At 47.8% G+C, this 21,649-nt stretch overlaps 1 long non-coding RNA gene across 4 annotated transcripts; it reads right to left on the reverse strand.

Moving 5' to 3' along the window:
* Positions 1–751: 751 nt before the first annotated feature.
* On the reverse strand, positions 752–19,806 carry LOC147377207 (uncharacterized). 4 transcript variants are annotated; one of them, XR_015149875.1, is made up of 6 exons: positions 19,669–19,806; positions 19,250–19,384; positions 17,766–17,852; positions 17,109–17,235; positions 16,508–16,852; positions 752–4,260 (listed from the first exon to the last, which is right to left on the reverse strand). It is a non-coding gene; the product is annotated as an uncharacterized LOC147377207 (long non-coding RNA). The 4 variants fall into 4 exon arrangements; XR_015149877.1 differs by lacking the exon at positions 19,250–19,384; XR_015149876.1 differs by lacking the exon at positions 16,508–16,852.
* Between the last annotated feature and the right edge of the window lie 1,843 nt (positions 19,807–21,649).

Below are 21,649 nucleotides of genomic sequence, written 5' to 3' on the forward strand. Positions count from 1 at the left end.
ATTTTATGTATCATGTAATGAATATTTAAATAAAAATTACCATGGTTAGGGTATGTATAGTACATGGTTAGTACATAAACCATAGTACTGTACTTACATATGTAGAGGGGCATATAATTCTCCAAGCAAATAGTACTGTTTGCTTTTATAGCATCAATTTTGAATGCTTGTGTGCCACTTAATGATAGTGTTTATGTACTGTAAGCAAATTGTTCGGGAAATAGCTTAAGCTGAATTTCAACTTCCTGTGCTGATGGGAGAGCTAGAGCACCTTCCCTGAGTCTTAAGGAGATATATTACTCTCCATTTCTGACAAAGACTCTTACACTTTAGCAGGTTACTTTTAATAATGCTTATTAGTGCTATAACCAGAGAGGGCAGTGGCACCCTACTCAAGTACTCTTGCCTGGAGGGTCCCATGGATGGGGGAGCCTGGTGGGCTGCAGTCCATGGGGTCGCTGGGGGTCGGACACGACTGAGCGACTTCACTTTGACTTTTCCCTTTCATGCATTGGAGAAGGAAATGGCAACCCACTCCAGCGTTCTTGCCTGGAGAATCCCAGGGACGGGGGAGCCTGGTGGGCTGCCGTCTTTGGGGTCGCACAGAGTCAGACACGACTGAAGCGATGCAGCAGCAGCAGCAGCAGCTAGTTCTCCAATGATAATATATCATTATCAATGGAATCAATGGAATCTCTTCCAATTCACGTCTGTTAATAGGTCCACTACTGGGAATCAAAAAAACATGAGCTGAGGGGCATCAATGTCGTACTTTATTGTTCTGATATACAGACTACTGGGACGACTGCCAAATGACATTTGGGAGCATTAGGGATAATACACCCACTTAGTGTGAACAGACCACAGAACAGCACATGCAAATTACAAGCATTATTTCAGTTTGATGTGAAGGTGGAGTGTTGAAGGAGTTAGCGTATAATTTTCTGGATCTCCTAGAGGGTCAGATGAGAATACTATTAGAATTATTAAGACTATTAATAAGAACAAAGCAACCCAGGGATCCTCAACTTTGTAGTTTGGATGAAATGAGATTTTGCTAGAACTGGATGAGATTCCTGTTGGATTACTAGACTCTGTTTCATGAAAGATTAGTAATCAACTGCTAAAACTGCAATTTTTAAAAAATGGGAGGATAAAGTGGAAGGCAAAGAATCAAATGAGGACCAGAATCCTCCTCTGATTCTTTTGAATAACCCAGTGCCAATGGGAGGAATGGCTAAAATAAAGCTTGACAAACCTGTTTCTCCTCAAAAGGACATTTAGACTCATTGCAACAGGTAATATGTAAACGCTATGGCTATTAAAGAAACAGTAAGGTGACTCTAACGTTCACAATTCTAATACCGTGTAAAGTTCACATGGCAGGCTTCTTGCTACATGAGTAAAAGAAAGAACGAACACAGAACCTCCGTTCCCATGTGAGAAACAAACAATCTATGGACTGTTTACATATTGGTACATGTGACGTGCACTTCATGTACAGCGTATTGCTGGAAATACATCTGTTGTGATTTTATTTGAAAAAGTAAACAAATACAAAGCAAACAAGGGGATTTCATTATGATATTTGATGGGGACGGCAGATCAGTAAATGCACTGTTAACAATTATGATTAACATCTTGAATTTTCAAATGTTCATCATTACTGTTCTTACAGTCAAAATACAATGACTTTTCCTTTCATTGCCATGTTTCAATTCCAAATAAGAATACTGATGACATTCATTGTATTGTTAGTTTCGTTAGGTACGTAGAATAGGGAAAAGGAGTCCAAAATGGCGGTGGCTAAAAGACAAGGAAGGGAAAAGCCCGCGAAAATAGAACAAAGGAAGGTCCGAGGACCCGAGTGAGGACCTCAAGTAAAACAAACAATATCTTGTGTCTTTGGATCGACATGCCCTCACGCCTTGAAGATGGATTTTCCTGCTATCTTCTAAATAAAATAGAGCTGTAACACTGATTTGTCTAAGAGCTTTAACATGGTCCTTTTGAGACCTGAGAGCTATAACACGGTCTATCCAAGACCCGAGAGCTGTGACACGCCGAGGGGGCTTTAATGTCCATCACTCCAAATCTTTGTTGTGACGAGACAAAGAGCCAAGGAACATACACTAGCGTGACAGTTTTATAAGGTCTTTTCCAAAATCTTCATAAATTTGTAGTAGGTTTGGATTTATTAACATGGTAGAATTGTTTGTGTTATCCTAATGAATTTTGATGAGTGATTTTGGGGATTAATTTTTTTTAATATATAGGGTAACTGTTAGTAGCTTTGAGTAATGCAATAGCTATGGCTACTAAGCAGGATGCTGACGTTTGAGTTAAAAATTGTCTTGGGTATATTCCCTTTCTGTAATGATGGAAATACAGATTAAAGTCACAATGCAATATCTGTTCACATTCACTAAACAATTAGAATCAAGATCAAATATTAACAGCAATGTAGAAAATCAGAAACCATACACTTTGCTTGCGGATATGGAAAATAGTAGACTATATGTACAATAGTTTGGCATTTCCTCAGAAAGATAAAAATACACTGTTTATTTCACCAGCTCTACTCTTGGATATACATGTCAATAACTGAAAACAGCTGTTCTAACAACCGGTACACAACTATTCCTAGCAACATTATTCACAATAGCCCAAAGGTAGATGAAAGGTTGTTGCTGAGCTATGAATGACGTCAGATTCTTGGCCTCCAGAGAGGAATTCAATCCTGGGCCAGTGACGAGGCTTGATCACTCAGAGCTTCTGTGTAATATATTTTTTTAAAGTACAAAAGAAAGAAAGCTTCTGACACAGACATCAGAAAGGGGCAGAAAGAGTGCCCCCCTGCTAGTCTTTAGCCAGGTGATACACAGCTACTAGCAGGCTGCTGATTAGAGAAAGGAAATGTCTCAAAACTCAGAGACTGGCACCAGGCCCCTCACCCACAACATGCACTGAGCTAACACTGGCACCAGGCGGTCATCCCGGGCCATAAACGATCAACATGAATCTTGAAGAAAGACAGGTTTCCAAGCAAAAACACAGTCTCACTAACACGGCTTGAGAGAACATTTGCAAGAGTAAAACGCACTGGTTTGTCAAGTCAGTTTTGAGTCTTAGGTGGAACTGACTTAAAGACACAGCCTAGGGTAAATACATAGTTCATTAGCAGAGCTTAGAAAAACATTTCCATAAGAAAAACGCATAGGTTAGCTCAAGGTTTGAGGAAAGTTAAGTTCAGGTGGAACCAGGTGTCGTCATGGCAACACAGATTATAAAAGAAACCTCTTTTTAAATTTGTATTTTACATTTATATTTAAAGTCGCTCAGTCGCGTCCGATTCTTTGTGACCCCATGGACTATACAGTCCATTGAATTCTCCAGGCCAGAGTACTGGAGTGGGTAGCCTTTCCCTTCTCCAGGGGATCTTCCCAACCCAGGGATCGAACCGGGGTCTCCCGCATTGCAGGGGGATTCTTTACCAGCTGAGCTGTCAGGGAAGCCAAACATCTGACACTTGTAGTTTGTCTCCTCCTGCCGCTTGAGAGCTAAATAGTGTCTGACCAGTGCAGCCTATCTCCTCCACCTCCTCTTTGGAGACCCCTGGCCTTCCTGCCCGTTACCCTCTCGTTCCCCTCTTTTCCTTCAGGAGGATTATGTTGCCTAAGCAAAGGAGCATCGTCTCTAAATTGGTGAGGCAACATATTCTCCTAACCCTCATATCAAGGGTCTCTGATCCAGGGACACCAAGTAGTAGTTGGAGGAGTAGCTGGAGGAAGCTGCTACAGTGGCAGGAGTTTGAGCAACCACGTGTAACTTACAAGCTTTCATGCGCCTACAAACAAATCCAGCTACACAGTTACAGACACAGGGAGCAAACAGCAGAACAGAACAATCAGCAACGCTAAAAGTCACATTATGTCCATAGTTAGGGTACAAAGTGTTGCACCAGTCCACTTTAGGATTGTTAGATGTCATCAGATGAAGAAGAGACATCACATATGATTGTTGACGTCGAAGGTGTTCGCAGACTTGGAGAAAGTCTTTTCCTTGAAGTGGAGACATCCACCACGGGAAGCCTTCCACTGATGAAGAGGGGAGCGCTCCGCAGACCCAGCATTTAGACCAATTGTGGAATGCAGCGTAGGAGTGAGCGCAGGACAGGAAGGCATTGTGTTGAGGATCAAACGGCAGACTCAGGACTTTTGGAGTCAGCAGAAGTAGGCTCACATAGATTATCAGGCCCATCTGAAAAGTACAAAGTCAGAGCATAGAAAGTAAAGACATAAAATGATGTCACTTAGTCTTGGTCAGGGTGCCACCTCTTAACTCGAGTGTGATGTACCCACGAATCAATTCCTGGCACTTTGACAGCTGTGGGAGAAGAAAGAATAACCTGGTAAGGGCCTTCCCAGAGGGGCTCGAGGGATGGGCCCCCAGATCCCAATGTTTTTATCAGGACCTCAGTTCCTGGCTCAAACAGAGGCTTGCTTGACTCAGAGGCTGGGTCAGAAGTCACCTCCCAGAGTTCCTTTAATGCCTGTTGAAAAGCTGAGAGCTAAGTTACATAATTAGTTAATTCCAAGGCTTCAGGGTCTATAACAATGTCTGTGCATAAGAAAGGCCTTCCATAAAGACATTCAAAGGGGGACAGTCCCTCCTTTTGGGGACAGTTCAAGCCCTCATTAAAGCTAAGGGTAGAACTTTAAGCCAATTGTCCTGAGTCTCTTGAGTTGATTTGCGCAGAGGTCTCTTAATAATGTCATTAGCTTTTTCAACCTTTCCTGAGGATTGGGGCCTCCAGGAACAGGGTAAGTGATATTCTATTCCTAGAGCTTTTGACAACCCCTGAGTTACAGCAGCTTTAAAGGTGGAGCCATTGTCACTCTGAAGGCTCTGTGGCAGCCCAAACCTGGGGATAATTTCAAGGATTAAAATGCTTATAACCTCCTTAGCCTGTTCACTACGACAGGGAAAAGCCTCAATCCATCCAGTAAAAGTATCCATCCACACTTGTAAGCAAGAATACCCATTAGCTTTTGGCATATGAGTAAAATCAATTTCCCAGGGTATTTTCCTCTCCAGGGTATTTTCCACTTTGTTGTAACCCAGATTTTGCTAGCTTTCCAGTCTTTGGGCAATTTTTCTGACAAACCTCACATCTTTTGATAATGCTCTTTAAAGTTTTCATTATATTTTTACCTTCAAACAAACGAGAAGCCATCTGGTAAGTACTTTCAACACCTAAATGAAAACTCTGGTGTAAACCCTCAGAATTTTCCATTGAGCATTTTCAGGAATTATTAATCGTCCATCCTCAGACTGTAACCATCCTTTATCGGTAATCTTGGCTCCTCTTTTCTCATATCTTTCTAATTCTTCCTCAGTATATTGTGGTTTTTCCTGTTCCACAGGACCTGTCCAGATCAAAGGCGCCTGCAGTGAAGGGGTTTCATAAAGTGCCACTTTTCTGGCTTGACAGTCAGCCAACTGATTACCTTCGGCCACTTTACTCCCAGCCCTGCTGTGCCCTTTGCATAACAGCTACTTCTTTAGGACAATATATAGCAGTTAAAAGTCTCTCAATCTCTCTGAAATGCTTAATAGGTTCTCCTGTTGCCATTTTAAACTGTCTTCCTTTCCATATTGCATCATGAGCATGTACAGTCAAACACGCATACTTAGAATCAGTGTAGATATTTACTTGGTGCTCTTTGCTTAACTCTAGACCTCGGGTCGGAGCCACAAGCTCTGCTAACTGAGCACTCATTCACTGGGGGAGAGATTTTGCTTCTAAAACCTGTTTAGCTGTCCCCATGGCATAACCTGCTTCCCATCCCAAACCAAAGAACTGCCATCTGTAAATATTTTCATATCAGGATTGTCTAATGCATCTTCCCAAGCTGCACAGTTTAAAGTTAGACATTGAGATTGTCCCCAGTAGTGATCAGGTGTCTCATTTTCCTTCTCAGGAAGAAAAGTGGCAGGATTTAAGTTCCCAGAAACTTTAAGCTTGGAAGGAAAGTTATGTCCAACCTAGATAGCATATTCAAAAGCAGAGACATTACTTTGCCAACAAAGGTTCGTCTAGTCAAGGCTATGGTTTTTCCTGTGGTCATGTATGGATGAGAGAGTTGGACTGTGAAGAAGGCTGAGCGCCAAAGAATTGATGATTTGGAACTGTGGTGTTGGAGAAGACTCTTGAGAGTCCCTTGGACTGCAAGGAGATCCAACCAGTCCATTCTGAAGGAGATCAGCCCTGGGGTTTCTTTGGAAGGAATGATGCTAAAGCTGAAACTCCAGTACTTTGGCCACCTCATGCGAAGAGTTGACTCATTGGAAAAGACTCTGATGCTGGGAGGGATTGGGGGCAGGAGGAGAAGGGGATGACAGAGGATGAGATGGCTGGATGGCATCACTGACTCAATGGACGTGAGTCTGAGTGAACTCCAGGAGTTGGTGATGGACAGGGAGGCCTCGCATGCTGCAATTCACGGGGTCGAAAAGAGTCAGACACGACTGAGCGATTGATCTGATCTGATTGGTCCTTCTAACAACAGTGACTGATATTTAAAAAGCCAACTGTCTGTCACCCAAATATTAACTTCAGAGTTTAAGATTCTACTCCCACAGGCTGCTGCTGAGGCCCTCAGGGTTGCGTCAAAACTCCCAAGGCCCTACCTTTTCTTTCAGTGTCAAACAAATTAAAGTCTGACCCTGTGGGTGAACTCAACAGGAGCTTGCAGGAGAGCAGTCTGAAGAGCCTTAAAAGCCTTGTATCTGGAGACCAAACCAGTTTGTCGGTTTGGGCCTGTTGAGTTTCAGTTATAAGCTCATATAAAGGCCAGGCAAGTTCCCCATAACCCGGGATCCAAATTCGACAGTAGCCTGTGATTCCCAAAAAGCCTCTAAATTGTCTTAAAGTCATAGGTAGGGGATGACTTAGTATAGGTTTAATTCTAGAAAGCATATTGAAAAATATTTGGCTCGTTTAGGGATTTCAGACAATAGAGTACAAGGATTAGGCACCATGGGGTGTAAAGGAACTGCAGCCTCAATTATTATTTGTAAATCTTCAACTAGTCTCCACTTACCATTTGACTTCTTTATACCCAAAATAGGAGTGTTGCATGAACTGTTACAGGGAATTAATAGTCCCTGCTCCTTTAAATTCTTGGTGATGGGTTTTAACCCTTCCTTAACCTCAGGTTTCAGTGGATACTGCTTTCGATGTGGAAATAAGTGCAGGTCTTTGAACTTAACAACTACAGGAATAGCATTTTGTGCTCGACCCACAGATTTTCCATGAGCCCACATTCTAGGATTTATATTTTATTCAATTAATGGGAGAGAAAGGGAGGGCTCCATATTCATGAAAACAGAGGCATGGACCTTGCTCAGTATATCCCTCCCCAAAAGAGGTGAGGGAGACTCTGGCACGATCAGAAACTCGTGTGAAAATAGCACAGAGTCCCAGTTGCAGCTTAGAGGACGACTGAAATAATAACGTTTGGCTTGTCCTGATAGTCCCACTATGGAAGCGGATCGAGAAGAAAGTGAGCCAGGGGCTTCGGTGAGCACAAAGTAAGCTGCCCCAGTGTCCAAAAGGAAATCGATGGATTTGCCCCCACAGTTATGAATACCCGGGGTTCCTCAGATGTAATTAGGATGGGAGCTTGTGTGGGGACCCCCAGGCACCTTCAGTCCTGGTTTTCTTGAAACCTAGGTCCCTGAAACCTATGCCTGTGGGGGCAGTCTTTCCTCTAGTGTGGTCCCTGGCAGACTGGACGTTGCACCAGGGGCGGTTAGACACCCGAGGGCAATCCCGCTTGAGGTGCTTGAGGTGCCCCTCCTTTCCACAGTAATAGCAAACCCATCCCTTTTCACCTGTGTCCCTCCAGAAATTTTTCTCAGGCTGTTTAAGAACGGTTCTGACAGACATAACAAGGGCTTCCGCCTGTTCCCTTATCTTTCTCTGCCTTTCTTTCCTCATATTCCCTAATGTAACTGACTGTTCAAGCCAGATGCAACAGATTATCTAAAGACTGCTTTGGTCCATATGCCTGTTTTAATAGCTTATGGCAGATATCTGGAGCTGACTGAGAAATCTATCTTTTAATCTATCTATCTATCACTCTCCCCTCTTCACTTTCGGGATCAATCCTAGTGAATCTGTGAAGGGCTTCCCTCAGTCTATCTAGGAATTTACCAGGAGCTTCCTTCTCCTCCTGTTCTGTGTTTGCCAACTTGGCAGAGTTTAAAGTCTTAGCACGTGCTTGCCTGAGTCCTTCAAGAGCACATCTGACAAAATGACTCTGATCCCATCTTCCTTTAGCCATGTTGTAGTCCCAGTCTAGTTCTGTAGTTGGGACCACCTGACTCCCAGTGGGGAGGGCGGCTATTACCAAGTCATTCATCTCCAAAGCAACAGCTTTCCCAAAAACTCGAGTTTTTGAGTGGGGAGTCAGCATCTGTCCCAGGATATACATCAGTTCAGTTCAGTCGCTCAGTCATGTCCGACTCTTTGTGACCCCATGGACCACAGCACGTCAGGCCTCCCTGTCCATCACCAACTCCCGGAGTTTACTCAAACTCATGTCCATTGAGTCGGTGATGCCATCCAACCGTCTCATCCTCTGTCATCCCCTTCTCCTCCCACCTTCAATCTTCCCCAGCATCAGGTAGCCAAAGTATTGGAGTTTCAGCTTCGACATCAGTCATTCCAATGAATATTCAGGACTGATCTCCTTTAGGATGGACTGATTTGATCTCCTTGCAGTGCAAGGGACTCTCAAGAGTCTTCTCCAATACTACAGTTCAAAAGCATAAATTCTTCAATGCTCAGCTTTCCAACTCTCACATCCATACATGATCACAGGAAAAACCGTAGCCTTGACTAGACGGACCTTTGTTGGCAAAGTAATGTCTCTGCTTTTTAATCTGGTCATAACTTTTCTCCCAAGGGGTAAGCATCTTTTTAATTTCATGGCTGCGGTCACCATCTGCAGTGATTTTGGATCCCCAAAAAATAAAGTCTCTCATGTTTTCATTGTTTCCCAATCTATTTGCCATGAAGTGATGGGACCAGATGCCATGATCTTAGTTTTCTGAATGTCGAGTTTTAAGCCAACTTTTTCACTCTCCTCTTTCACTTTCATCAAGAGGCTCTCTTCCTCTTTGCTTTCTGCCATAGGGTGGCATCATCAGCATATCTGAGGTTATTGATATTTCTCCCAGCAATCTTGATTCCAGCTTGTGCTTCATCCAGCCCAGCGTTTCTCATGATGTACTCTGCATATAAGTTAAATAAGCAGGGTGACAATATACAGCCTTGATGTACTCCTTCACAGATTTAGAACCAGTCTGTTGTTCCGTGTCCAGTTCTAACAGTTGCTTCCTGACCTGCATAAAGATTTCTCAAGAAGCAGGTCAGGTGGTCTGGTATTCCCAACTCTTTAAGAATTTTCTACAGTTTGTTGTGGTCCACAGTCAAAGGCTTTGGCATAGGCAATAAAGCAGAAATAGATGTTTTTCTGGAACTCTCTTGCTTTTTCGATGATCCAGCGGATGTTGGCAATTTGATCTCTGGTTCCTCTGCCTTTTCTAAAACCAGCTTGAACATCTTGAAAATGTGGTATGCAGAACACAGCTTGAAAATGTGGTATGCAGAGAATTATGTGACAATAATTAAGTAATGATACGTGCTACAGTCTGAATCAAAGATTGAAAACGACATGCTCTGTGAAAGGAGCCAGCCACAAAACCCTAACCTGCAATATTCCATTTATACACAACGCCTAGATAGACAAATCCATCATGATGGAAAATGGTTGCCTCAGGCTGGGGCGACAGAGGTGAATGGAGAACAACTGCTAATGAGCGGCAGGTTTCTCCTGGGGATGATGAAAATGTTCTTGTGGTGACAACTGCACAACTCTGTGAATAAACTACAAGCCACTGAATTGAGCACTTAAAATAGGTGAATTATATGGTATGTGACTGTCTCAATAAAGTTGTTATTAAAAATTAAAAAGCAACAAAAAAATCTTCCAACAGAAAAATGAGCCAAAGAAATGAACAGGCAATTCACAAATGAAAAAATATGCATGTGGTCAATACACTCAATACAGAAAAAAGATGTTCAATCTCACTAATAATCACACAAACATGAATAAGTACAAGTTAGCACTTCCGGTTTCAAGGTGGCAGAGATGGAAAACACTGAGTTCCCACTGTGGGCCAGCGTGCCCAGCGAGCAGCAGCAGAGAGTGGCTCACTGCGCCAGACTGCGGCCTGCAACGCCTCTGCAGAGGCTAAGTGCGCTCACTGGCCAGGCACAAAGGGAAAACGCCTGCATGTGACTAACTGACCAGAGAGCCCACCGTGCCACAGCCACGGTTTCCTGGCCTGATGGAGTGTTACCCAGCTGTAAGGAAACAGTGAGTCCTGGGAAAGGTCTGTGGCTGGGCCTGTGGGCCTGTGACCAGAGAAAACAGAGCCACGCTAACGATTAGTCCCCCTACGCTGGGCACGTGGGGAGGCTACCGGCAGGAGGAACAGCAGGCTCGCCGTTTCCCAAGGGAGCAGCAAGTGGGGCGCACAAGTCCAACAGCGGCCACGAGGGAGAAACCGGAACAGCTGCTGGGCAACCTGCCTGCAGTGTGTCCTCCTTACACGCAGCCTCACCAAACGCCCACACTGATTCTCCGGGAGGGCAGGTATATGGTCCCCCTCGCTGTGCAGATGAGCAAACGACAGCTTAGAGAGGTTGTCATTCCACCCAGGTCTCAATGACTTGCCAGGATCCGAGGCCAAAGTCCACACTCCGTGAGGTGTGCTCTTTTCACTTTAAACAGGGGCAAGGCTGCCGTGGACAGACACAGAATTCTTGACTCACTGGATCCTCAGTCTGTCCCAAAAGGGCAAGTTCTCTGTCATTAGTTGGCAACTCCCTTTCCTTGTACTAATCAGTGTTACAAAACATGTTTTATATATATATATATATAAAAGCCAAAAATGAGCAATATTAAGTCTTAGTTCTGATGCTCAGAGTCTGCAACTGCCAAAGGAAAGATACAATTGAAACTCTGAAGCATCTTAATTTCTGAAAGCATGGCACAGGAGGTAGGGGCTTCCCTGATGGCTCAGTGGTAAAGAATCCACCTGCCTATGCAGGAGACCTGTGCTTGATCCCTGGAGAAAGAAGATCCCCCGGAGAAGGAAAATGGCAATCCACTCCAGTCTTCTTGCCTGGGAAATCCCATGGACAGAGGAGCCTGGTAGGCTACAGTCCACGGGGTCGCAAAGAGTCAGACACAAATTAGTGACTAAACAACAACAACACGGCAGCCCAGGCGCGAGGCTGACTCACCACGCAGGCCCCCAGTGCTGGAGAAACACTGTATGACGCCTTTCAGATGCGTGAAAGGACCGGCGAGTCAGCAAGGAATACCTGCAGGTCAAACCAACTCAAGCAAAGGCCGGAATTCAGACAGCAAGTGAAGCTTTGAGAGTGGGCAGCGAGGGCATCTGCAGAACTCAGCAAGCTCGAGGTCTCTAGGGAGGGCCCTCCAGGATACAGCCGGGTCCCAGAGGGTTATATCTCAGTGGAAAGAAGACGGCACAGAAAGCAGCCCATATCAAATCCCGGCACCACATGGAGAGGGGCACGATCCCTCTGGGAGAATCTGTAACCACTAGGCGGCCCCCAGGGACTGCAGCCCAGAGTCGCACACTGTACAACACACACTTCAGGCAGATAAAGAGAAATCCCACATGAGAGGGCCCAGTGCAAGGAGGAGCAAGGACCAACTACAGCAGTCAGTAAGAAACAAGCATATCTAGGGGCTTCCCCAGGGGGCCAGCGGTTAAGAATCCGCCTCATGGCGCAAGAGTCATCGCTTCGATCCCTGGTCTGGGCAGATCCCTCACGCCACACAGCAACTGAGCCAGGGCGCCACAAATACGCAGCTCACGAGCTACAGCTACTGAAGCCCCTGCGCCTCGCGCCTGCGCTCAGCAACAGAGAAGCCGCCGGCCGCCGCAAGGAAGGGCAGCCCCCGCTCACCCTAAGCAGAGAGAGCCCAGCAGCGGTGCAGGCCCCGCACAGCCAGAAAATGAAACCAGCAAGTAAGAGACACGTGAGCCTGAACAGACACAGGACTAACGCGTCTCCACAGTTAAAGAGCTGAACCACACACCTGTGGGATAAAAGCAGGGAGTGTTAGTCGGTGGGATGTTGGCACACAGACAGAGACAGACGGTAAAGAACCCAGAAACAGACCCATTCACTTGTGGACACCTGATGCACAGTAATGGTCACTGATGACTTTAATGATCCACAGGAAACGAGTGTATTTTTCAATACATAGTGCTGGCTTAATGTGACGTGCTTATTAAAAAAAGGAACAAAATTACCTCCCATCTCAAACCATATACAAAATTATTATGAACAAACTAAAGACCTTAGTGTAAAAGGTAAAAATCATAAACTGTTTGGAAGACAATATATGAGGAAATACCTTTATAAACTTTAAGTAGGGAGGAAGTTTTTAAATAAGAAGTGCTAACTATTAAGAAAAAGTTAATAAATGACATTAAAATTAAGAATTTCTGTACATTAAAAAAACACTAGAGCGAAAAGACAAGCCACAGACGGGAAGTGGATAGTTTCAGGGGGGTCTCTGTATAATAAAAAGACAATTCAATCAAACAATGAGGGACAGACTTGAGCAGCTGTCTCAGAGAAGCTGAGAGCTGAACCATCCATTAGTGCGTGAAAAGGTGCCCAACCCACTATAACCACGAAGAATGTGAGGTGTCACTGAGCTGCCAACAGATTAGTAAAAAGCTTAAATCTGACAACACCGCTGTTCAGAGGATGTGAAGCAGGCAGATCGTCACTTGAACTGTAAACTGGGGAAACCACCCTGGAAACGACCTGGTGTAGCTCCATTTAGTCAAACTGAAGGTGCACACACCCCAGGATCCAGTCCTGCTCCCTGGGGTGCGCCCTGACAGGCTGCACACGCGTGCCCCAGGAATGGCCACAGTATCACTGGCTGTCTCAGCAAAATACTGGAAACAAACGCCTGTCAACAACAGAAAGGGCACGTAAATTCTCACACAACAGAACACAAATCAGTAAAAACGATATGCAACATGGATTAATCTCAAGAACACATGTTAAGCAAAAAATTTAGACCTTGAAAAAAATAAGATGATGTACTGAGTTCAAAAACATGCAAAATTAAATAAAATAACATTGTTCAGCAACACAAACACATGTGGCAAAACTAAAGAAAAGCAAAAGACAGGAACTGCCTAGAGATCCAGCGGTTAAGACGAGGCACTTGCAGTGTCGTGGCCTGGATTCAGTCTCTGGTCAGGGGACTAAGATCCCACCAGCCATGGGGCCAGAAAAGCAGTAAAGGAAAAAGAAAAGCACAGAAACAGTAAAAGCAGATTCAGCGCTTACGTGGGGTGGGAGTGGGGCGGGGTCAGGGAGGGCACTTCGAGGTAATGGCAGCATTCTTCTGCGTAAACTTGGTGACTGTGGGTGTTCCTTGAATGCTTATCCTTCAGGTGGCATATATTCTTTTGTATCTACTCAATATTTAACAAGACAGCTTACAAAATTAACCAGTGTTATTCCTGACTTTAAGCCATGATTTGAAGCATTAACTTGGGCAGCTGACTGAGTTACACTCAACCAGGCAAGTCCCTGACAGGGGCCCACCCAGCCCTGAGACTACAGAGATGAGACATGTTTCACCAGCCAGGCTCCTGAGCTGCAGACAACTTCCCACTGGGCCCTGGAGCCTTCCACTCAGGACAGGAAAGGCAGTGCTTAGATGAATCGGGTCAGTAGAGGAAGTGGGGTGGGTGGGGTAGGGGGAACAAGTTCTACTGCCAGACCTTTGAAGACCAGAAGCTGAGTACATTTCTGCTGTAACAACGAACCACCAGGGCTGCTTTCGGCAGACTCCCAGCGGGAACTGCCACCTCTGAGCCTCTGCACGCTGCTCTTCAGAATCGAGTGGGCAACTCTCAACTCTAACCCTGCCCTCCGCGTCCTTCCTTTGAAGCTCAAGGCTGATCTCTCCTAACAAGCGGGTGTGAACGTAAGAGCCCACGCTGGGCTTTCTGTCGCATCTGTGACTGCATCATTGAGGTCAAGGTAGGCGCCCGCAGACTGTTAAGCTACTGATACCCACGAGGACCTCCCAGAGTGCCAGACACCTGGAGCAAATGCTAAAATCACTCGCTGCTAAAATGCCTACTCTTGTGACCTCTATTATTTCAATCATTTAAAAATGCGGCTCGCCAAAGTAGACTGTGGTAAATTACGGTCTCTGGGACGATATGCTCTGTGCACTAAATGTGCTTGGAGGTTTTCATTTCCTGTGAGGTTGGGGTCCCTTCCTCTGGTGGTGTCCGCCACCCAGCCAGACACCAGGTCTGAGAACCTCTGCCACCCGTGTGGCACCGTCCTCGAGGGAATTCCAGGCCGGTACAGAGTGGGACACCTGGGTCTTTTTTGTGGCAAACTGTTCCAGCTGCAGCTCTGCCCACAGAGGCTGCCCTTTCGGCATTCTAGACTGAAGGCTCAGTTCATGTGCGACAAAATCAAGCCACGTGACACTTTTCAAAGTGTCTCCCCTATACACACAAACAGACACACACGTGCACAGAAGGGCCCGGGCACAAGGACACACAGACGCCATTAACAGTCATCTGGGACAGGAACCGGGTCAGACCCGAGAGGGCCACGCACGTCCCCACCCTGAGCACTTTTCCTCCTCAACTCTGCACGCGTGTTCTCCTGACCCTCAGAGGCTGTTGTCAGATCACCCTCTCCTAACTAACACGTGGTAACACTCGATACCAACTGTGGACTCAAAGACTAGATAAAGCATTTTACACGCCTTACCTCATTAATAATTCCACCCAATAAAGCTAGCGTGAGGTCATCATTATTCCCACTACACACCCGAGGAAACGGAGGCTTAGAGAGGTCAAGTACTTTGTCCAAAGCCACACAGCTAGTAAGTACAAGGACCAGGTATGTTCGGCTCAAGTGTCTTTGACTTAGAAGTTCATGCTTCTAACCAGCACCCCAGAGATTCTCTGTTGGTTTTTGTCGTCTAGTTGCTCCGCTGTGTCCCACTCTGCAACCCCAGGACTGTAGCCCACCAAGCTCCTCTGTCCTTGGGATTCTCCAGGCAAGAATACTGGAGTGGGTTACCATTTCCTTCTCCAGAGGATCTTCCTGATCCAGGGATCGATCCCACTTCTCCTGCACTGGCAGGTGGATTCTTTACCACTGAGCCATCTGGGAAGCCCTCAGAGGTTCTTAGTTGAGGGCAATTCTGCTCCAGAGACACATGACCTCCTCTGGAGACGTTTCCATTTGTCACAGCTGGAGGTAGACGGGGGCTGCTGGCACCTGTGGGCAGAGGCCCAGGGTGCTGCTCAGCACCCTGAAGTGCACGAGACAGCCCCACGACGAAGACTCACCAAGCCCCAAACGGCAGCACGTCAGAGCTGAGAAACTGCTCTACTGGAAAAGGACAGAAAGACAGAGAAACGGTCTCTGACCCACACTTTCGTACTTTAGGTCATAGTTCAGCATGTTCGCACGCCATATTTCACACAGATACCAAGGAAAGCATCATGAGTCCTCTCTTCATCAACAGCATGCCAAACCCTCATCACACTGGAGGTCTCTCTGGGCCCACTGGCTGAGCATCCACCCATTCCACAGTGTTTACTGAGCACCAGCTCCGTGCCAGGAAACGACCCACACAGAGGGAGTACCTGAGACAAGGCCCTGTGCCTGCGCGTGAGCTGCTCGCGGCCTCACAGGCGGACAGGCAAGGAGACCCGTAACATCACAGCGGGTAAGAACGCACTGCTAGATCGTAGAAGGATGCCAGGAAGTCACAGAGGAGGAGCTCAAAGTCAGCTGAGGAGGGGGTGGGAAGGGTGGGTAGGACTGGGAGAAAGTTTCCCAGAAGCATTTGCACTTGAAGGAGTTAACCAGGCAGAGGGAATCCTTTCCTTCCCAAAGGACCCCTCAGCAGCCCTTTCAGAGGACAGCCTCTGAGAATCCGGACGGATCACTTCAATTAGAAAGCTTGATGGAACTCCGGAGAAAAACAGGGGGTGTGCAGAGCAGTCCCTGATCCTCTGAGTCCAACCTGGACAACCTGCCTCAAGACAGACAGACCACAGCCTGGCCTCCCCAGAGGTTGGGCCTTCTGTGACTGCAGTGCGAACCAGTCTCTCTGGCTTAGAACCATCCCACACGGTGCGGCAGGAGGACACCGACACGTGCACAGCAGGCCCTGTGAACTGCAAGCTTGATTTCCCAGCATTCTCAAGACAATTCTCTGGAGTCAACGACATGGCCGATGAGGAAACTGAGGAGCGACAAGGGAGTGACTGGCCCTCAGGACAGACAGCCTCTAACCCGGGAAGCAGAGATACACACCTGACCCCGGAGTCCTCGTGGCTCGATCTGCGGGGGCCTTTCTAACGCACTCCGAAGCACGTGGTGTACCGTGGCTCTTCACCTCACAGAGCCGTGCAACATCAGGCATCCTCCTGTGCTCCACACGCTTCTGAACAGGCCTCTGGCTTTTCCTGCTGCACTGTGAGTGTGCACGTGCTCAGCCGTGTCCGACTTTTCGTGACCCCATGGACTGTAATCCGCCAGGCTCCTCTGTCCATGGGATTTCCCAGGCGAGATAAGGGAGTGGGGTGCCATCTCCTCCTCCAGGGCCACTCCTGCGTCTCCTGCGTTGGCAGCTGGATTTTTTTTTTACCACTGAGCTGCCTGGGAAGCCCATACCGTGATTACCATGTGGCTAAGGGCGCCTTGACCCCAGGACCCAGCTCCCTCACCTCCACAGCCTGAGCCCCAGTGCAGTGTCTGACACGCCAGGCACAGAAAGCATTGTGTGAGCAAGCCTGGGGTCGCTGGGCCAAGCAACACGGACAACCCAGAGCCAGAGGGACCTGCCTTCGGGGCCCAGAGGCCCGGGACACACCCCACCCTGTTTCACCAGCCAGTGGACTTCCCTCAGGCCTACCGTCAGAGTCAGCAGTCCAGTTGCACTGGAGACAAAACGGCTTCTCTCAGCCAGCTTTCCCTCCAGCAGTGGGACAGTCATGACTCCTCCTTTGGTTGTACGCCAGAGGCGGGGGGTTGGGGACACACTGCACAAAAATACATGTCTTCAAACATTAGAACCTTAAAAGGAAAGGGTATGTGCTCCCTACTCCTCCTCTCTCTGCCATACGCAGTGCATACACAACGGCAGGAGCCAGAGCAGCCTGCTCGGTCCATGACACAGAAGCCTGGGTTTGAACAGGGACAGCTACATGATCAATGGAACCTTGCCTCTGGATGACTTCACAGAACAGAGTGAGCTGCCCTGACCAGTTCTGGACTGCCTACTTCCAGACTGTTAAGGGACAGGAATAAATTTCTATTTCCTTTCAGTCACTGTATTTTGGAGCATTTTAGGTGTGAATTCTGCCCAAGGATTAACCTAGCAAGATCTCTGTCAGCAAAACGACAACTTCATCAACATTCTCCTAACCACACTACCTCGGGTTCTGTCATCACTGCGCACTTTTAAAGAAAGGTTCTCTTGAAAAGGTGGGTTGGAGCGCGCTGCGCCCGAGAAGAGGACAAACAAACCGACCTCCTGGTTTGTTTCATCTGTGAGTCTTAAGAGACATACCTCAGATTTCCAAGAAGCCCAGGCTCCTCTGTTCTGACAGCTTGTCCAGGGAAACTCCAGCTTGGCTCTCCTCCTCCAGCTCACTACCTGAATCAAAGACCAAGTGGAAAATCTGATGAGAACCTGTAGGATTCTAAGAGCTGCTCTGTGTTCACCAAACACAGGCAAATGCAGAGCACTGAGCGCAGAGCCTGGCACAACAAAGTCAGTGCTCAATAAACGTCACAGTGGATTGTGACTGGGCTGCTGCACACCAGGCCCTGTGCTGGGCAGCTGGGACACAAAGATGGATACACCCAGTCCCGCCCCCTACGCTCAGGAAAGCCTGCTGACCAGCGACAGCACAAGGTTGATAAGCAAAAGCAACGAGGCTGTGCCCAAGTAGTCTTGCGGCCCTAGCATCCTCTGGGATGTCCCAGACCCCGTGCTTCTCACTCCAGCCCTTCACCCAGGTGACACATCCCTTCCCACAACTGTAGAGACCTCTGATGGACGCCAGATCACCACGGTACAGCTCCATCTGAATGTTTTACAGGCATTTACTACAGACATGCTCAAAACAAAATGTATCTTCCCTCCTTAAACCCCCTCCCCATCCTGTTCCCTATCTCACTGAGCAGCATCACATCCACCAGTCAAAAACTCGGAGCCAACCCTGACCTCTCCCCCAGCCTCTAAATCCCCCATCTAAGTCATCACCAGCTTTGGTCATCTCTCCCCCCTTTCTGCCTCTAATCTAACTCAAGGCCATGGTCATCTCTTACCTCCACAGTTCTAATAGCCTCTTAACGAGCCTCCAGGCCCATTCCCTTTAATCTAGTCTTCACTAGAGTGATCTTTGTAATCCACAAATTTGATTCTTAAATGTGTCCTCATTAACCCCAAATTGCAAGTCCACAGCTAGGTTTAAAAGCCTCCCTAGGGGAGATTCCACTACAGGATCCGTGGTTGGGGAAGTAAGGACACCTCATGCCCCATGCCTGCTTCCCCTCCCGAAAACAAGACCCCTGAGGACCAGACCACAGACTAGTCTCTTTCATCTCTGTCCCCAGGCACAGAGAATGTCTCACATTCCATCTTCAGCTGAGAATACTCTTCTGCTTTTCTGCCTACACTCCCCAAGCATCCTTCAATTGTTTCCTGGGGAACAGAAGCCTTCCTGGATCCGCCTAAACTAAGTGAGGTGCCTCTGCTCAGTGTTTCCAAAGCACGAACTTTTCTACTTTTCTTCCATCATATCAGAATTGCCTACACTTCTGGAGGTCTCCCACGTGAGGTTCTGAGCTCTGGGTGGTGATGATGATGATGATACAAAAAATAACAGCAACAAGCACACACAGCATTTACTTTGTGCCAGCAAGCCTTCTCAGCACTTCACACCTGTTATCTCATTTAACCTTTATAATCATTTTAGGAGGCAGATTGCATTCTCAGCTCTCTTTAAGGATGCGGAAACTGAGGCAGGAGGCGATGGACCAACGTACCTAAGAACACAGCTGGCAAGCACCGAGACAGGATTCAAACCCGGCTGCTTGGCTCCACAGCCTACACTTTGTAACCGCGACGCCGGTCTGGGTCACTCGCTCCACCCTCAGAATCCACGAGGAGCTGAGCCACCGCTGGCGGAGCGAACGAAAGAATGAAGTGATCCCACACGCGCAGCATCGGTCTCCACCACGACCAGCTCCTCCAGGGCCTCGCAGGCCTGTGTCCTCGGCCCCGCTCGGCGGGCAGCGCCCCGCACCCTCGCGTTGTGCGGGGTCCCCTCAGTCCCGGGTCCGGTCCCAGTCCGCTGCCCTCCCCTCCCACACACAAACGTCCCCGGCGGCCCGCCGCGCCGCATCCTCCGCCGCCTCCGCCCGACTCCTGGGACCCCCCGGCCCCGGTGCTTGCTGACCCTCACCAGCCGTGTCCCGGAGCCCCCGGCAGCGGAGGGCGTCACGGCCGCGAGAAGGCGGGACGGCACTTCAGGGCAGACAGACGGCGCCGCCAGGTTAGAGTCGGGCGAAACGGACCGCGCTGGCTTCCCGGCGCAACTCCCGGCGCATGCGCAGCGCCCGCCCTAGGCGTAGCTCGCGGACACGCGCATGCGCCTAGTAATCCAGACGGTCTGTAAAATAGACTCTGCAGTTTGTTCAGTTCAGTTCAGTTCAGTCGCTCAGTCGTGTCCGATTCTTTGCGACCCCATGAACCGCAGCACGCCAGGCGTCCCTGTTCATCACCAACTGCTAGAGTCTACCCAAACCCACGTCCATTGAGTCGGTGACGCCATCCAACCATCTCATCCTCTGTCGTCCCCTTCTCCTCCTGCCCTCAGTCTTTCCCCATCAGGGTCTTCTCAAATGAGTCAACTCTTCGCAGCAGGTGGCCAAGGTATTGGAGTTTCAGCTTCAACATCGGGCCTTCCAATGAACACCCAGGACTGAGCTCCTGTAGGATGGACTGGTTGGATCTACTTGCAGTCCAGGGGATTCTCAAGAGTCTTCTGCAAACCCATCAATTCTTCGAGTTAGAATTGCTCTCATTGTAACCCTTCCTTGAGTTAGGAAGGGTTCCTACGCTTCAAACATAAAAGTAACAGCTTGTGCGTGTTCAGCGCTCCCTGTGTGCCAGGCACAGTGTCAGCCGCTTTACGAGCACTGTCTCGTCCTCTCACCATCATACGATGTTTTTCTTCCACTTTGCAGAAGGGAAAATGGAGTTTCAGGGTAAATGAATTGCCCGCTGTCACTCATCTTACAAGCGGTGAAGCAGAGATGTGAACCTAGTTGTGGCTTCAAAGCTGTAGAACCACAGTTACGTTTTCCTATCTTCTGAGCTAAACATTGCCCCTTTGCCTGTTTAGGGGATGTCCAGGGTTAACCTCTGTGTCGATGAGGGTGCCTGAAAACAAAAGTCAGCTTGCAGACTTCACCAGCGCCTCTGTGGTGTCTTTCCAACTTTTCAGCACCACCAGGCCATTGACTTTTCTATTGAAAAGCAGAGACATTACTTTGCCAACAAAGGCCGTCTAGTCAAGGCCATGGTTTTTCCAGTGGTCATGCATGGATGTGAGAGTTGGACTGTGAAGAAGGCTGAGTGCCAAAGAATTGATGCTTTTGAACTGTGGTGTCGGAGAAGACTCTTGAGAGTCCCTTGGACTGCAAGGAGATCCAACCAGTCCATTCTGAAGGAGATCAGCCCTGGGATTTCCTTGGAAGGAATGATGCTAAAGCTGAAACTCCAGTACTTTGGCCACCTCATACGAAGAGTTGACTCATTGGAAAAGACTCTGATGCTGGGAGGGATTGGGGGCAGGAGGAGAAGGGGATGACAGAGGATGAGATGGCTGGATGGCATCACTGACTCGATGGACGTGAGTCTGAGTGAACTCCAGGAGTTGGTGATGGACAGGGAGGCCTGGCGGGCTGCGATTCATGGGGTCGCAAAGAGTCGGACACGACTGAGCGACTGACCTGAACTGAATAGTTCCTAAGAGTTCTCCTTTCTTCATTTTTGACCCTGTTTATTTTCATGATCCATAGTTTTAACAACACCCTTGCAAAAACCCTGATCTCCTTTGCTCTCTTGTGTTTTTTCATGTGGATTTTGTAAGAATTTCAACCCTGGATCAATCCATCTGCTCCTTTTCCCTTTGCCGACACCTAAAGAGCCAAGCACAACTGGAGAAAGTACCCAGTGCGACAGGCTGTTCTCTACACACTCATGACTGCCAGCCTAAGAGGAGCTGCAACAGACGCCAGTCAGCCAGTTCACTGCTCCTCTCTTCACAGTAGCTAGAGAAACTAAAACGCTCAGCAACAGTTGATGTCACCCTTTCTTTTACAGGAAAATATTAATAATAGCAAATCTGACAGGACACCTCTTGTCTCCTCAATACTAAA

This window comes from Bos grunniens, chromosome 2 (assembly GCF_055505025.1).
Source record: "Bos grunniens cultivar Pamir isolate PY7600 chromosome 2, Bosgru_T2T1.0, whole genome shotgun sequence".
NCBI classification, from domain to species: domain Eukaryota; kingdom Metazoa; phylum Chordata; class Mammalia; order Artiodactyla; family Bovidae; genus Bos; species Bos grunniens.